The 15718-nt window shown below is 62.2% G+C and overlaps 1 long non-coding RNA gene across 1 annotated transcript; it reads left to right on the forward strand.

The window, feature by feature from the left end:
• Positions 1-5551: 5551 nt before the first annotated feature.
• Positions 5552-8578, forward strand: LOC122241533. The gene is made up of 3 exons (XR_006221735.1): positions 5552-5879; positions 6513-6606; positions 7980-8578. It is a non-coding gene; the product is annotated as an uncharacterized LOC122241533 (long non-coding RNA).
• The last annotated feature ends 7140 nt before the right edge of the window (positions 8579-15718 follow it).

Raw genomic sequence — 15718 nt, forward strand, 5'->3', positions numbered from 1 at the left:
GGCCACCGAGCCGGCCCCAGGTCACTGCTGGCCTGAGATGGTTGCAGCAGAGTGGAGACCGTGCTACCCCACCCCCACAGGTGTGAGATGGAAGGAGGTCTGGGGCCGGGGAGGCGGGCGGGCGTCCGCTCAGAGAAACTGTGCGTCCCGCAGGCGGGTGTGGGTGGTTGTCCGCAGGCTGGGCCGATGTCAGAGCAGCCCCTCTGAGCCCGTCGGTCCTCCCTCCTCATCAGCACGGAGCCGGCTCCAGCCGTGACTCAGAGTTGCCAGCTGGTTTCTATCCCGCCTCTCTGTTCCCCAGGCAGTGTCTCTGAGGTCAGGAGCGTCCCCAACGTCCGTTCTCTAAGCGGCTGAAGGACTATCCATCGACATCTGAGCAATCTAAAAAGTTCAGCGTGACAACAGGCAGGGAAGTCAAAACTAAAGACACGGGGGGCTCGGAAACAGAACTCATAGAGCGTTGGGGGAGTGACGTCTACTCTCAAAACTCCCACAGATCGATGAGGGACACGCGGCAGGCAGAAGGAATGAGCCAGTCACTCAAAGGAGGAGACGGGCCCGCAAGAACGAGAAGCTGTCTGGACCGCGCGAGCCGCCGGGAAACACACATGAAAGAACGAGCCGCCGTAGGGGGTGGTCTCCAGGCCGCGGGACCCAGGGTGCAAAGCTGTCCTGGGTGGCGAGGTCAGCCACCTCCAGGAGGCAAGGTGAGCCACCTGTGGAGCATGCTGACCCAGCTGCTGGGCACCGCAGCCCGTCTGAGACCCCACCAGGCCCCCGGGACCGGGCAGGACAGGTGCACGCCCCAGGAGCCAGCCTGAGGCAGGAAAGGCCAGGAACTTTTCTCTGAAAAGAGGGCGAGGGAGTTCCCCATCAGGGGGTGGTGACTCAGGTGAGCGTCTTGGGAGCTCGGAGGGACAGAGGCACTAGGACACACAGACGATAGACAGGTGCAGGTGCCTGAATATGTCCAGGTGCTGTCCAGGGCCTCCAAGAAGGCTGACAGAAGAGGAGCACGCCTCAGGGGCCACGGCCACCACCACGTGCTCACGTTCATATGTGTGTCGGCAACGCCCTCAGCCTGGGGCACAGGGGTGGAAACTTCCAAAGTTGCCCTTCTTCTGGGAGCTTTTTTGACACCAGCCCCTGCACAGTCTCTGGACAAACCCACGGGGCAGGCTCGCTGCTCTGGGACAAGGGGCAGCAGACACTCCCCGGGCCTACCCGCCGGCTGGACCCACGCAGCCCAACCAGGGAAAGCGGGGAAGGAAGAGGGTCCCCAAAAGAGCCACTCTGGGGCCCCAGGGAGACAGCAAGCCCTCCCGCCCTCTTCACCCACACGCTAGGAGACGCCAGCAGCCTTCGTGCTGTCGGGACATCCCACCCGCGCAGGTGATTGCCTGCCTCCTTCCAGGTAACCCTCACGACCGCGCTGGTGGGCACCCCTGTCACCTGTGCGACAGATGAGGGACTGAGTCCGAGACATCGGGAGGCTTGGCACGGCTGACCCCTCCCAGACCCAGGACCCGAAGCAGGCGGGCTTCCGGTCCTCCCAGAAGCAGATGTGATGTTTCCTCTGGCGGTCACACGAGGGACAGGGGAGAGAGCGCACCAGCCAGAGTCCCCAGGGGAGCATCAGGACGTACACCCAGGAAGAGACTCCTGGTGAAGAACTGGCATCTGTGGAAGCTGACAAGTCCCACGATCGGCAGGTGGCCGGCTGGAGGCCAGGAGAGCCGATGAGCCAGTCTGAGAGCCGGCAGGCTCCAGACCCAGGAACACCTGCTGTCTTAGCTCGAGTCCGAAGGCCAGAAGGACCCACGTCCCAGGTCCAGGCAGTCAGGTGGGAGCAACTCTGGCTCACGGCCTTTCTGTTCTTCTTCTTTTTTTTTTTTTAATTTATTTATTTTTGAGAGAGACAGAGACAGTGCACGGGGGAGGGGCAGAGAGAGAAGGGGATGAGAGAGAGAGAGAGAGAGAGAGAGAGAGAATCCCAAGCAGGCTCCGTGCTGTCAGGGAGGAGCCTGATGTGAGACTTGACGTCATGACCATGAGATCATGATCTGAGCTGAAACCAGGAGTCAGATGCAACCGACTGAGCCATCCAGGTGCCCTCACAGCCTTTCTGTTCTAGTCGGCCTTCCACTGATTGGATGAGGCCCACCAACACTGGGGAGACCAATGTGCTTTATTAAGTCCACTGAGTCAAGTGCAGTCGCGGCCCAGCGTTGCTCCTGGAAGACCGGGGAGCAGGCCTCTCCCTCTGGAGGAGACCTTGAGTGGGACAGGGGAGCAGAGAGGCTCCGCCGACGCGGTTGACAGGCACTTCGCTGGCGGCGGGGGGCGGGCCCACCGGCTCCTTGGCAGCAGGGGGCGTGGCCAGTGGCTCCGTGGCGGTGGCAGTGGCGGTGGCGGCGGGGTGGGGGGGGGGGGCACCGTGCCGTGGCGGCCGGGGGCGGGGCCAGCGGCTCCTCGGCAGCAGGGGGCGTGGCCACCGTGCCGTGGCGGCCGGGGGCGGGGCCAGCGGCTCCGTGGCGGCCCCGGCAGCTGCCACGTAGGCACAGGTGCGCCGTTCACTCGCTGTGGCTTCTGGCTCCTCTGCTGGGTCCACGCCCCTCTCTCCGCCCGCCCGGCCCCCTCGGTGGGGTCGGGACCCTCACAAAGCGAGCGTGGACTCCGGCACGGGAGGAACTGGGGGAGGCAGCTTGGGGGCTCTGCTTCGTGAGCAGAACCGACCCAGCACAGAGACAGGGGCCTGGGCTCAGGATGAGCCGAGGCCACGGGAGCCACGGGGGAGTCGGGGGTGGGCGTTACTGTCCCAGCTTCACCGCGAGGAAGGCAGACAGCAGTGTGGGCTGCGAGCCCCTCCCAGAGACCCGACAGGGAGCGAGGGCAGGTGGGCAGAAAGGTCGGCGGACCCCGGGGCGGGACAGCGCCGGCCCCTCCGTGGTTATTGTCTAGCCCCGCAGGGACCACGTCGTACGCGCGTAGCGCGCGGGTCCGGATCCACGGCCTCCTCCCCACCAGGCGCCGGGCCGCGCGGGGTACTCGCTGCTGTACGTCCTCGCGCCGCGCCGGGGTCCGTGGCTGGACAGGGCCACGCACCTCAGTCACTGACCAGTCGGCCCAGAGTCGGCTCGGGACTCGGGCCTCCTGCCGCACACCGTGCCCGACTCCAGGCGCGTCACTCCGTGCGGTTAAAGGTGTTAGTGCGACTAGAGCAGCGTCACGCCCAGGCCAGGTCTCTGCCTTGTCCCGGCTCTGACCTCGGCCCTGGAGAGCTGTACTCACCAGACCGTCTTGACCTTTGTGACCTGACAATGGTGCTCCTGCTCTCGGATAAACCAGAACGAGGTGACACTGTTGGCCGGGGGCGGAGGGCGGGCGGAGACACAGGCGCCCAGAGTAGAACCAACTGTTGGAAAGTCAAGCTGAGACAGGTCCTGGATCTTTCTGGATTCCCGCAGTCGGTTGTCAGATGGTCGCCACGAGCGCGTCGCGGCCTCACCTGGCCCCCGCAGCCTCGTCCCCCCTCGGGGACCGTCGCCTGTGCTGCTCCGTCCCTGCTGACCTTGGACGCGGGTGGCTGGGGTCTGGCCCGGTGGGTGCCCCCGAGCTGAGCGCTGACAGAGCCACGGAACCGTGCAGGCTGAGGAACGGCATCTGGAGTCATTTCCGGGACTCACATCCCGAAATATGTCCGAAATGCCCGGAACCAGCAAGGGCGTGCTCGTGGAGTCCGCCGAGCAGATTAAACCACAGAACAGTGGAGCCGTCGGTCCGTCCAGGCCTGGGTGGTGGGTGCAGGTGGGTTCGCGCAAGGAGGGCTGGGTGGGGGTGAAGAGAAAAGCACCGGGGGCAGGGGGGGGGGGGCGGGTCCCGGGACCCCCCCGAGGTGGGAGCAGGGAGGCTGGCTTTGGCGAGCAGCAGGTCGGGGGACGGTGGCGGCAGAGGCTCCCATGCGCACCCAGGACCCCCCGCCCCCGCCCATGGTCCTGTGGCTCCCACCGCCCTGGGTGCGGGACCGCCCATACCGATCACGTGTCGGGAAAAGTCAGGAGACAACCTGAAACGGAAGAACAGACCGCCGTCTATACCTTTCCGGCCGCGTATCTGAGCCGCCTGGCGTCGCTCGTCTCTGGAGAAGCAGAACCACGTCGTCTGCTGAACTGGCACTTGACGGTCGCCCTCTGGGTGGGGGTCACTGGTTCACTTTTTAATACATTTACTTCACTATTCCTAACTGGGTTCTCCTTTGGACCAGATCTCAACGCCTTATCGGTTCTCTTGGTGATCGGTGAGTCGAACGAATTCTTTGACAGTCGGCACTTTTTAAAACAGGTTTTCACGCGCCCTTCTCTGCACACAATTCTGCACGTTTAGAAACGACACGGTGGCAGACGGGCCAGAGCAGCACACGAGTCACCGACAGAGGCCGGTGTGACCAGGGAGTTTAGTCCGAGAGCCAGCGGGGCTTCCTGACACCAGACCCAGCATCCGACAGACTCAGCTTCCCAGTGACACCTGTGTGGACCCAGCAGCGCCCCCCCCCCCCCGAGAGGGGTCTGGGGGTTCTCGTTCCCTGGAGAGAGGTCCCTCCCGAGACCACAAGCACAGAGCGTCTTTTCCGACTTCCTGGCCGACAAGTCTCTCCGTGGCTCCCAGGGGAGCAGGTTAGGGGCGCCAAAGGCAGGAACGGCTCCGGTGGCCCCACCCCCCTGGAAGCAACACCTGGAGGGCCGACACAGGAGACTCACTCCCGCAGCATTGCTGGGGGGGCGGGGGGGGCGGTAAGCAGCCGTAATGAGGGTGGAGACTTCCAAAATTGTCAAGCTTACAATGGGTGGGACCGGAGTCTGCTAAACGCCACCCAAAATGCCACCACGGGCCCTCGAGAACGGCTACGAGCTGGTCACATTCAGGGACCCTGACCGATGTTCCAGCTAACCTCCCTGAGACCCAGAGCCCTCCCCCAGCCCCCGTGCCCCGAGCGCCTCCTGCTCTCGGATGGTTTTCTCCCAACAGGTGTGAGTCAGACGAAAGCTAAGAGGCGGTGGAGGGATCCGTGTGGATTTGGTCACGGGTGACCTTGGTGTGGCCTCAGGATCACCGCCCGCTGCTGCGGGAGCGCCGATCCCACCAGGGTGACGGTGGCTGGGGAAGACGCGCCCCCCACGGGACGCCCAAGTGCCTCACACGTTTTAGATGCCGCAAAGACGCTGCCACAAACCCTTTCTCTTAGTGATTAGAGCACAAACCTGTTTCATCGACAGCCGAAGTTTTTGGGAACCCAGCTGAGCATCTCTGCTGAGTCCCTTTGTCCGGTGTCCCTGAAGGGTCCCAAGGCCCTATGTCCCAAGGAAGAAGGAACCCTTCTGGGTTAGCCTTGGACTGCTGGATGCCCGCCAGACAGAAGGGGGTCCCCGCTGGCTGTCCACGTGAGCCCGCCCTACGGCACCCACCTCACACCCGCCCTCCGAGGGGCAGAGGGGCCCTTTGCTCGCTCACAGCCCTCCTGGCCCCGGGCAGGGGCCCCGCTCTCTTTGGGCTTCCGGCCAGGTGTCTCCCGTCGCCATAGTGACACAGACACAACAACCAAGGAGGGAGCCGCACCAGGAGCCGCACCAGGAGCCCCACAGGGCACAGGGCACAGGGCTCCAGTCAGCTCCACTAACGGAAGGGCTGCTGGAAGCCAATCTGCAGCCACGCCTCTGCGTCCACGAAGCAGGAGCCCACACTCCTCTCTCGAGGACCACGGAACCCGTGGGGCCACTGTAACTAGGCACCACAGACCTGTGGACAACAGGCCTGTTTCTCAGCAGTCCGGGAGCGGGGCGTCAAGATTGGGGTGCTCGCCCACGGAGCCCGTCCCGCCACAGGTGCGCACCGAGTCCCCTCCCGTGTCCCCTACAAGGACCGCAATCGCCGATCCCACTCACAAGGGCTCCCCTGGCCGTCCGGAGCCCCAGCCCCCGAAACCGTCACCACGGGGGCTGGGTTGTGAGTTGTGAGGAGACCCCCGCATTCAGGGCGCAGCCACCGCTGACAGCGCCAACCAGGAGGGGTTCACGGACCCGTGGCCTCCCGCTGGGGAGCCGGGACCGGAACCAGCTCGGGACCACAGCCGCGCAGACCACGGGAGGTGCCGGAGAGCGACGACCCCGCGCCGGGTGGGCTGAGGGGCCGGGATGTCTCTCGTCACCCTGAACCTGGGAGTTCCCCGTCCCGGTCTCTGCAGATGCCGGTCCTGTGCTCTCCCCGTGGCTCTGGAGTCCCCTGCCCCCACGAGCGCCTGTGTGTCTTCCGTGTCTGTGACTCACTCTGGGTATTTCCCGCTGGCCCGTCTCCAGCCCACACGCTGTCTGCTCGGCTGTGTCTAAACTGTGTCACACCCTTTCACTGGGCCCGAGATTTGTGCTTATTGTAATGGTTGGGAGATGTACTTAATCGTCACTGCTATTTCTTTGCTGCAATTCTGAATCTCGCCTTTGTTTGTCTTCTGTGTCCTTCAGCAATGTCACAAATGTTGACCTCTGCCTCCGGGAGCCCCTGTGTCTGGACCCAGCGTGCAGACGCTCCATTGCCCGTCCTCTCTCTCGCTGACGCGTATGCACATCTCCCCGTGCGCCTGTTAACTTCTTACTTTGGGCCCCAAATTCTATTTGTAAGGTTTTAGAAAGAGAATCCGCGGCCAGAGCAACGGTCTGGTCCTGCAGGGAAGACACCAGCTGTGCGTGCGGCCGCCAGCCGAGGGCTCGACGTGATTGCTGTTGGCTTTCTCTCCACTCATTACATTCACTGGGAGACAACAGCGCGGGGGTGATTTCTCCGGGGAGGGGGGGGGCACGGGCTTCTCTTCTGACACTTTAATATCACACATTGATTGCCAAGAGTCTGTAAACATCAAATCGATGGCGATGTCTCTATAATACAGGGTTTTGGGTGAGAAGTGTGAAATCGCCCATCAGTGGAACAGTCGTCCCTGGAGTTCTGGGTCACGTGTGCTTGGGGCCGCCTCCCGGGGACAGAGTGGGCCGGGGGAAGGGGGGCTCTCACACGCCAGTGCCCTGGGCTCCTCCCCTTCCCAGAGTCCTGGGGGAGGGGGCGGGGGATGCAGGCTCTTGCCCTTAGGAACGACCCACCCTGCAGCCCGCATGACCCCCCAGGTAGAGAATCCTTCCCTCAGAAGAAATGGGGACTGTCCCCCAAGTGAGACCACTTGGGTTACAGAGCATTTGGCATAGTCAGCGACTCCCTCGTGGTTTGGGGCTGATGAAAAGCCATTCAGCTCTAGTTCCAGGATTTGTCCTTTCTAAGGCGTCTCGCAGAAAGCCCGTCGCGATCGCCTCACCAGCGTCGAGGCTGAGGAGATGCCGTTCTCACCCCTGAGACGGGAGCCGGTTCTGCGCTGTGGGGACCCACCATCCCGGGACGCGGGACTCCTTGCACAGACCCGCACAGCCCAGGGCAGAAGGGGCCGCCCGTATCCCTGAGGAACGTTCAGGAACGTTCAACCCCGCGGGGCGCGGGGGTGGGGTGCGGCTCCCACATCCCATCCAGGCTGCTTTCTGTCACCTGCCTTGTTACAACCACTGCTCGTTCGTCCCAGGGACTGTCGGAGTGGAATTCTCACTGTCTCTCTCTCTCTCTCTCCTTTAAAATTAACCCGTTCTACAGGAAAGTATCACCCTGGACTAGGTCTGCTCAAAAAGCCACTACATGGCTCCGCATCTCTCTAAATACTTGTTACTTAGAAACATCAGATATTTGTGGAGAGCAGGCAGGTGTCAGGGACCCGAAGATGGGGGTGAGCGCATCAGGGGACCGAGGGCATCCTTGTCTTGCAGGGAGAATCCTGGCAGTTTTTGAATTTACGTTAAAAGTCTTATGCTTTTCCGATGCCCTGAACAGTTCCAGCCCAAACGCGTGAATGGTGTCAAACTAGCCACTGGGCGGAATTGTATCTGTGCGTTACACAGATCCAGCACTCCGTGATGCCTGCGACGGCCAAGTGGGAGGGAAGGAAAGGTCGCAGCGGTGGGCGTCAACGCCTCCTAACACGACCGCCCTCTGGCTCCTGGAGGAGAAGCCCTGGAGAATCAACACAACGTCCTCCGCAAAGACACGGCTTCCGAACCTTCCGGCCTCGTTGCTGTCCACCCCCTGCGGAAAAGAACCATCCCTGGATCGGGACCTCAGGGGCCCCTCACACGTGGGGCTCGGCTGACGGTGACGGGAAGGTCTCTCGGCTGCACCGTCGCCGTAAAGACCCTGATGAGTCCAACCGTCTCCTGTCATTAACCACAGACCAAGAAACTCGTCTGTTCGGAAGCCCCAAACGTTTGCACACTCTGGCTCACAACCCCTCCTCCTGAATTAGTGTAGAAGTAATCGGGAGTGCCCACTGGGTTCATGCAGAAAGACGTTCGTTGCCAAGTTCGCAGTAATGAAGAAAACTCACGACCTCTCCCGCCGAGCCCGCTCTGGCATTGTAATAAAACGCACACCGGGAAATAGCGTTGCCGCACTTAGCACTTAGTAAACCTCAGCGCTTCATAAACAATTCAGTAGAAATTTTCCTTCTGCTTCCTACACACAATAATTACCGAATGAGTCCAAGCAATCAAGAGAACGGCCAGATACTTCAGAGCATAATTTTGTTGTGATTCTGTGAACTCTCACTAAAATGCGATGTTTCCTCTCCTTCCCCTGAGACGCTTCTGTCTTTAACTGGCCCATTGGTGCCAGTTACGGTGTCACCGGGTGTTCTCAGGGCTGCCGGGAATTAAGGAGGCCCCAGCACCCGGTGCTCCGTTCTCCACGTGCCCCCTGCCTTCGTGCCGCACCCCACAGCCAGGCTCGCGGGAGGAGGGGGCGCAGTGACTAGAACTGAATTCTCACGAAGAGACTCCCGGGACCAAGTCCCTACTCCACTCGGCCCCGGACGAGGTCCGAGGCCTCAGGCACGTCCCAGGTCACACCCTGTGTGTCCACCAAGCACCTGATTCAAGTCGGTCATGGCCCGCGATCCACCGACCCTACACTGTTTTCCTGCCCCACACCCTCCCAAGGCACCGACCTGCCCGGCGGGGAATTTCAGGCTCAAACGTAGCAGGAGCCCTGTGGCTGTGTGTGTGTGGTGCCTCGGGCACCCGGGCGTGGCCTCCACAGCCTCCTAAACCTGCCCCCTCGGCCCCTCCCAAGCACCGCCCCTCCCCACGCACGCCCCACACATTGGCCACAACTCGAGGCCGACGACACCACGCGTCGACGGGTCCACCAGTCGGAACCCTCACTGACGGTGGGAATGTCGAATGTGCATCCACTTTGGGAAGTGGTCGGGTAGGTTCTTATAAAACCAAGAGGGCCCCCGACCTTGACCCCCTGGCCCCGCTCCTGGGTAGTCGCCCAAGAAGAAGGCAGGCTACGGAAGAATGCTTGCGGCAGCTTTCCCCTGACAGCCAAACACGGAAACAAGCCAAGTGTCCATCAAAAGGCGGCTCGGTGAGCGAACTGGAAGCGAGTCGCACGATGGAAGGTGTGCACAAGGGGGGAGAATCGAGTGCTGGTGCCAGCCACCACCCGGACGTGTCGCGCACACGGCGTGTTAACGCTGTGTTCCGTCGGTTGGTCAGCTGCCCCGGTTTCTCGCTCAAAACGGCAGTGAACATTTACTACCTGCCAGGGTCCGTGGGCCAGGACCGCGGGAGGCCTGCCTTGTGGGCTGTAGCTGGGTGTCCCCTGCGAGGCTGCAGGACAGATGCTGGTCAGGGGCGTGGTCAGCGCGAGGCCTGCCGGGGCTGGCAGACCAGGACGGCTCGCCCCTGCGTCCGGGGCAGGGCCCTCGGGGCTGCGGGAGGCAGGGACTCGGTGGCCCCCGCGGGGGCGGCTACAGGTGCGTGCCACGGGATTCCGGCTGGTGGAGCTCCCCGCGAGGGAGCCCCCGGCGGCTCCCGTCCCCCTCCCCGTCTTCCAGCTCGGCTGACATCTGGCCCCCACCGCAGACACCCTGAGCCAGATCCAGCCCAAACCTTCCGGAACCTCAGGCCCACGGAGCACGAGTGACGTGGCTGAAAGCCACCCCGTGTGGGAGGCTCCCCGGAGCTTTGACCTCATCCTCCTCCAGCGGCCACGCCGGACCCCAAGGACACTTTTGGCCTTTTGTGTTGTGACACGTTGCAACGTGGCTCTCAGGACCGTGTTTGAACAAATCAGACGGTGGGGATCACACTCAGTGCCCGTCCCCAGCGGCACTGGGAGGTCTGGATTAAAGTCGTCGTCACAGCTGCCGACCGCGTCTTGAGAAGCTAGAGGTCCCGCGGCAGGTGGTGCGTGACCCACGTGCTGGCGGCAGAAGCCGGGCCGGCCCCGTGTCCCTCCGGCTCCCTGCCCGTTTCGATGCTTACAGGCAGCCCCCAGCCACTGATGTGAGCAAGGGCCCGAGGACAGACCGAGGACAAGGACACAGGAAGAGAGAAAGCAACTGGCGAGGGCCGAGGGCTCCTAAGCAGGAGCAGAGGGGCCCCCGGGCCAGCACTGCACTTGGCTCTGTGCTCGAGGTTCCCAGCACGCCGGTCCCCTAAAGCCACATGATTTCAGATGGTGTGCGGGGCCCTGGGGGGCTCACTCAGCCCAGAGGGACAGTCACCCTCCCAAGCGCTGGGTGGGCTCTCCAAAGGGTGATGTTTAAGTGTCCTGGGGCCACAGGAACAAGTGACCACACATCGGTGGCTCAAAGCCACAGAAATGTGTCTTCTCCCAGCCTGGAGGCCAGAGTTCGGACATGGAGATCCTGCCTCTTCCAGCTCCTGGTGCCCCAGGCGTCCCTGGGCTGTGGCCACGTCCCTCTGGTCCCTGCCTCCATCGTCCATCAGGTGGCCTCCCCGTGTATGCACCTGATCTCTGCCCTGCCCCCTCATAAGGACACTTACGATGCATTTAGGGCCAACCGGCTAATCCGGGATAATCTCCTATCTCAAGATCTCTAACTTAATCACATCTGCTGAATCACATTTCGGCTATTCAAGGAAAGGTCACCTTCCCAGTTTCCGGGGATCAGGACGTGAACGTGGCAGCTGTGAACAGCCCACCACGGCGAGGGTGTGCGAGGATTAGGGACAGCCACTCCAGCCTTCTGCCAGCTGTGAGCAGAGGAACAGATCTGCCCAAGTCGGAAGCAGTGGACCCGTTGGCATCACATCAGACGGTCTCTGGTTTTCCAGGAAGCCCGGAAAGAGAGGCCTAGAAGAGCACAGGAGTGCGGGAGGTCAGAGGCCAGCTGAGGACCGGGTCCAGGAGTAGCCTGGGCAGGGGTCCTGCCTCAGCCACTGGACCCTGAGGGCTCCCAGTGACCCGGCCACCCACCCTGGAATGGATTCTGCTCTGACCCCGCTCTCGGTGTGTACGGGGTCCACGGGCTAATGCCTGGGGAGCCCCAGACCACCAGGCCCCTTCGTGGGAGGTACCCCTGGGTGGGAGCTTCCTGGATCAGGGGACACGGAAGGGCCCAGGTAGGGGTAAGTTGCAAATGCAAGGAATAAAAGACAAAATATATGAAGACCCCAGGGCCCCTCCCCTGCAGGACCCAGCCATGCAGCAGGAAGGCAGCTGGCGAGGGGGAAAGGTCTCCGGGGACCTGACCCGCCCGGCCACCACTAGGTCCCTTCCCCGGCTGGCCAGGCGTCACCTCTACTGGGGCTCCAGTCCGCATGGCTCACCTCCGCTGACTCCTGAGCCACCGGAATCTGTGTGGTGGGGTCCCGAGTGGGGCTCCGGGAACCCGGGGCCACCAGGCCGTGCAGAGCCAGCATCCGCTGTCCTGGTTCCCTCCGGGGGACGCCTGTACCGTGAGCCCTCAGGGCAGGGCTGCCCAAACACAGAAGGGGGGGTGGACGCAAGAAGGCCGAAATGACAAACATCTGCCGCAGATGTTGGGGTGCGGCCCCCACAGAGGTGGCAGGAAACCCACAGGCGATAAGAGCTGATCTCTAAGCAGTGTGTCCTCATCTGTGGCCCCTATGTCACATACCTCTAGCGTTGGCTTTTCTTCTATTGCGAAATTCTGAAAGCTCGTGACCCTGTCACTGCGCGTCTCAGGGCACTGCCCGAACAGCCACCTGAGGCCTCGGGAATAGGAGCACACCCGTGTGTGGAAGTGTGAGCCGGAGGACAGGACCCTGGCCAGCCCCGGGTCACAGAGCACAAGTGACCGTGAGCACTGAGGGCACCGATGACAGTCGCCTTCTCTGCGGGAAGGGGCTGCTCCCCCGCACCTGTCACCATCCGCCCCTCCCCCGTTTGTAAACCAGGAGCCGCCCTGTATGTTTTCCGTGTGTTAGTGAAACACAGAAAGGTTAAGCGCCAAAGCCAAGAAATACCTAAATCGCTGGACAGATGTGTCATGTTCCCGAGGGGCGGCGCTCGGCGGTGTGGAGCGTCCACTCCGCGAATTCACTGTAACCCTAATCGGAATTCCAACAGAATCGGAGCCCCAGGATCCCCGTGGAAGAACTACCAAGTAACAAAGAACTAGCTGATGCCGCGAAGCGGGAAGGGGGGAGGGGACCCGCCCGCGAGCTGGTGCAGACACAGTCACGCCAACGAAGCAGGTCCGATCACCGCATGACTTTCATGACTTGCAGATCCACGGAGGAAAGATAAATTGCTCGATAACCTATATTTTGACAAATGAGTGTACATTTGGCGGGGGGGGGGGGTGGGGATGATACCCCAAAGATGAACTCCAAATACTTTAAGACCTAAACACTGACACACTACAAATGTGTCAGAAGCAAACAGAAGACAGTGGGTTTACAATCTTCGATCTTCGGGAATTCGGTCCTTCTTAAACCAGCTGCTAAAAAAAAGGCCCACCAGACAGAACAACCGGCAGAGGGACCACACGGAAACGTGAAACTTCTAAAACACAGTAGGTCAACAGACTGGGGAAATGTGCAACACACGCAGAGATCAGAACTGCCATCCAGCACGTGCGAGGAGCTCGGGAAACCCAGAAAACAGGGCGGATGTGCAACAGGTAACAGGTCACAGGCAGGCAATTCTCCGCGGAGGACGTGCCCGTGGCCAATGGCAAGCGAGCAAGTCCTCAAACTCCCCACCTCGCAATGAAATGCAAGTTAAAGTCACAACTCTTCGCTGCTCAGACTACAGTCATCGGGCCTTCCCCCAGGGGCAGGGGAGGCGGGTCTGCGGTGACCCCCCAGGTGTCCGGTGTGAGCATCCCTCCTCGTGTCCTACAAGAGACTCTCCAACGTGTAGCTGGGGGCGTCCGTGTCCCGGCCTCCCCGCACCTGCTCAGCCACGGGGCTGGGTCCCAGTCACTGGCTCGTGATCGGGGGGGGGGGGGGCGGGGGGGGGTGTCTCCGGGTGAATGTCCTTAGGGAAGGGGACACACCTTCTTCCTTTTCCCTGGCTGGTTTCCGGGGGGACATGAGGACTGCATCTGGAACACGGGGCCCTGCCGCCGGCTGAGATGACAGAGCCCCGAGACGAAGGGGGCAGGGCCCCGTCTGACCCCTGAGCCCCCGGCAGCCAAGCCAGGACCATCCTCTAGATTTCGTTTCTGTAAGTCCTTGCTCCTTCTGATGTCCCGTCCACCACGGCTGAAGCAATCCTTACCGCCACAGGCCCTCCTCTCACTGTTGCGAGTGACAGTGGGGGGGGGGCATTTGGAATTAAATGTAAACTGTGGATAGTGGCCTGCCTCCTGGTCCTCAAGCAGTGTCCCCACTTTCCTACCCTCTGTTACGCCAGAAACGTCCTCCTGGAACCATCACTAAAATAGCAGACTTGACCGTGGTCCAAATGGCCGTGGCCAACGGGGCAGTGGCATTGGTGGATGGAGACAAGATCTGGGTTTGGTTGTGGTCGGGGCAATGAGGGACATCATGTTGGGTTGTGGTCACCGGGTCCCGATGTCACCTCCAAAGCAGCGCCCCATGCGGTCAGCGGATGGGCTAATGGTGTCAACGCAGGGGACAGGGAAGGACGGCAACGAGGGGCCGTCCCACCCGCGTGGCCTCTTTGGGACCACGTGAAGGAGCCACGCCGGGTTGTGCACCTCCCCACTGGGGCAGATGAGCCTCGGATCGGGGTGTCTCCTGGCACCCCCCAGCCTCCTTCCGCAGGGAGCCGCGTGGACACGTGGATCTCGGGATTGGTTCCCGTGCGGACACTGGACAACGGTGCCCAGCACTTTGTCTCCGCATCAGAACGGCAGGAAGGCTGGTCCAGTTGTGGGTTTCTGTGCGCTCTCCCAGGCAGGACAACCCGATCATTTTCCACTGAACGGACACTGGAGAGATTCACTAATTCAAATCTTCTCTTCTTCTGAACAGAGCTAATCACTCACTGAAACAGCTCAGGGACCGGGCTCAACCCCGACATGGGGACCCCGGCCAGCACAGTCCTGCGGTGACCCAGCCTCATCAAGCTCTGGGCCCAATGGGGCAGGCCAGACACCGGCTCGGGGGCCAAAGCTGGGACCGAGGACAGTGTCCGATGGGAACGCAGAGCCAGCCCCGAGGCGCGGCCGGCGAAGGCAGGTGGAGGCGGCCACAGTGCCCCGTGTGAGCAGGCTGCGTGAGCCCTGGAGCTGAGCCAATCCCCCCCCCCTCGGTGTCACCAGAAACTCCCACAGGATTTCTCCCGGGACGGAGCCGCCCTCCCTCCCGTTCTTCCTCCGTTTCTTTCATCCGTCACCTCCCGGGCCCCGGCCCTGGCCCCGGCTCGGTCTTCACGGAGCTCCGGGCCTCGTGGCCGAGGCTGACGGTCCACAGATGAGGCAACATGGAGGGCGAAGGCCACGGGAGAGGGAGGGCAGAGGGTGCTGACGCCTCAGGGGACGGAACAGTCCCCAGTGTTTGGGAGACAGGGCGTCCCCACGGGAGCCGGAGGAGGGGTCTGCCCACGTGAGACACGGGTGGGCTCCGAGGGACCGGCCGTCAGTAGTTGTGGCTCCCACGTGGCTCCCTCGTGGCAAGGCGGAGGACACGGTCACGAGAACCTCACACACCGAACGACGCGTGTCTGTGGAGTGTCGCACGCAGAAGCCACACGCAGCAGCAGGGGCGGGTCTCCGGGTGAGGTGGGGCGGTGGTGACAGCCAGGCGGGGCATGGGCGACTGCCGTCCGGGCCGTCCAGGTAGCCGCCACAGTGCCCCGGGCACCCGGCGATGCTGGGTCCCTGCGGACACACCTTCTGAGCGCTTCTGGAGACGTGCTTCCCTTTTCTGAGCAACAGAAGGAAGGAGGCGCTGTCGTCACGCTCCGATGGTGACCTCAGCGTGCCACTTGCAGCCCGGGCCTCCTTTCTCTCTGGCCGGGACACTGACGGCGTTCCTATCTCATCCCCACCTGCCCCCGCCCGGGACCAGCAGCACGGAGGGGTCGGCCCGTCCGTCAGGACAGGACCCACGTGCACGCACCGCTTTGCCCCGTGTTCTCTGATTTCGTGTCCAGTTATAACTGAAAATCCTAAAACCAGGGGAGAAAATACACCCGCCCGTCCTGTAGTTCTGCCCCAAGGCCACGGCGACCCAGAGGCACACTCCATCCTGGTCTGGAACAAACCCACCTCATGGCTGAGTCCGTGTGAGAGCAGCCAGCTGGAGGGTTTAAACAGTGCGACGGGCTGGCTGTATTTCCAGAAACTCCGGGCGGTGTAGGTGAGGTTGCCAGAAACTCCCAAAGTTTGCTG

This window comes from Panthera tigris, chromosome A1, assembly GCF_018350195.1.
Source record: "Panthera tigris isolate Pti1 chromosome A1, P.tigris_Pti1_mat1.1, whole genome shotgun sequence".
NCBI classification, from domain to species: Eukaryota; Metazoa; Chordata; class Mammalia; order Carnivora; family Felidae; genus Panthera; species Panthera tigris.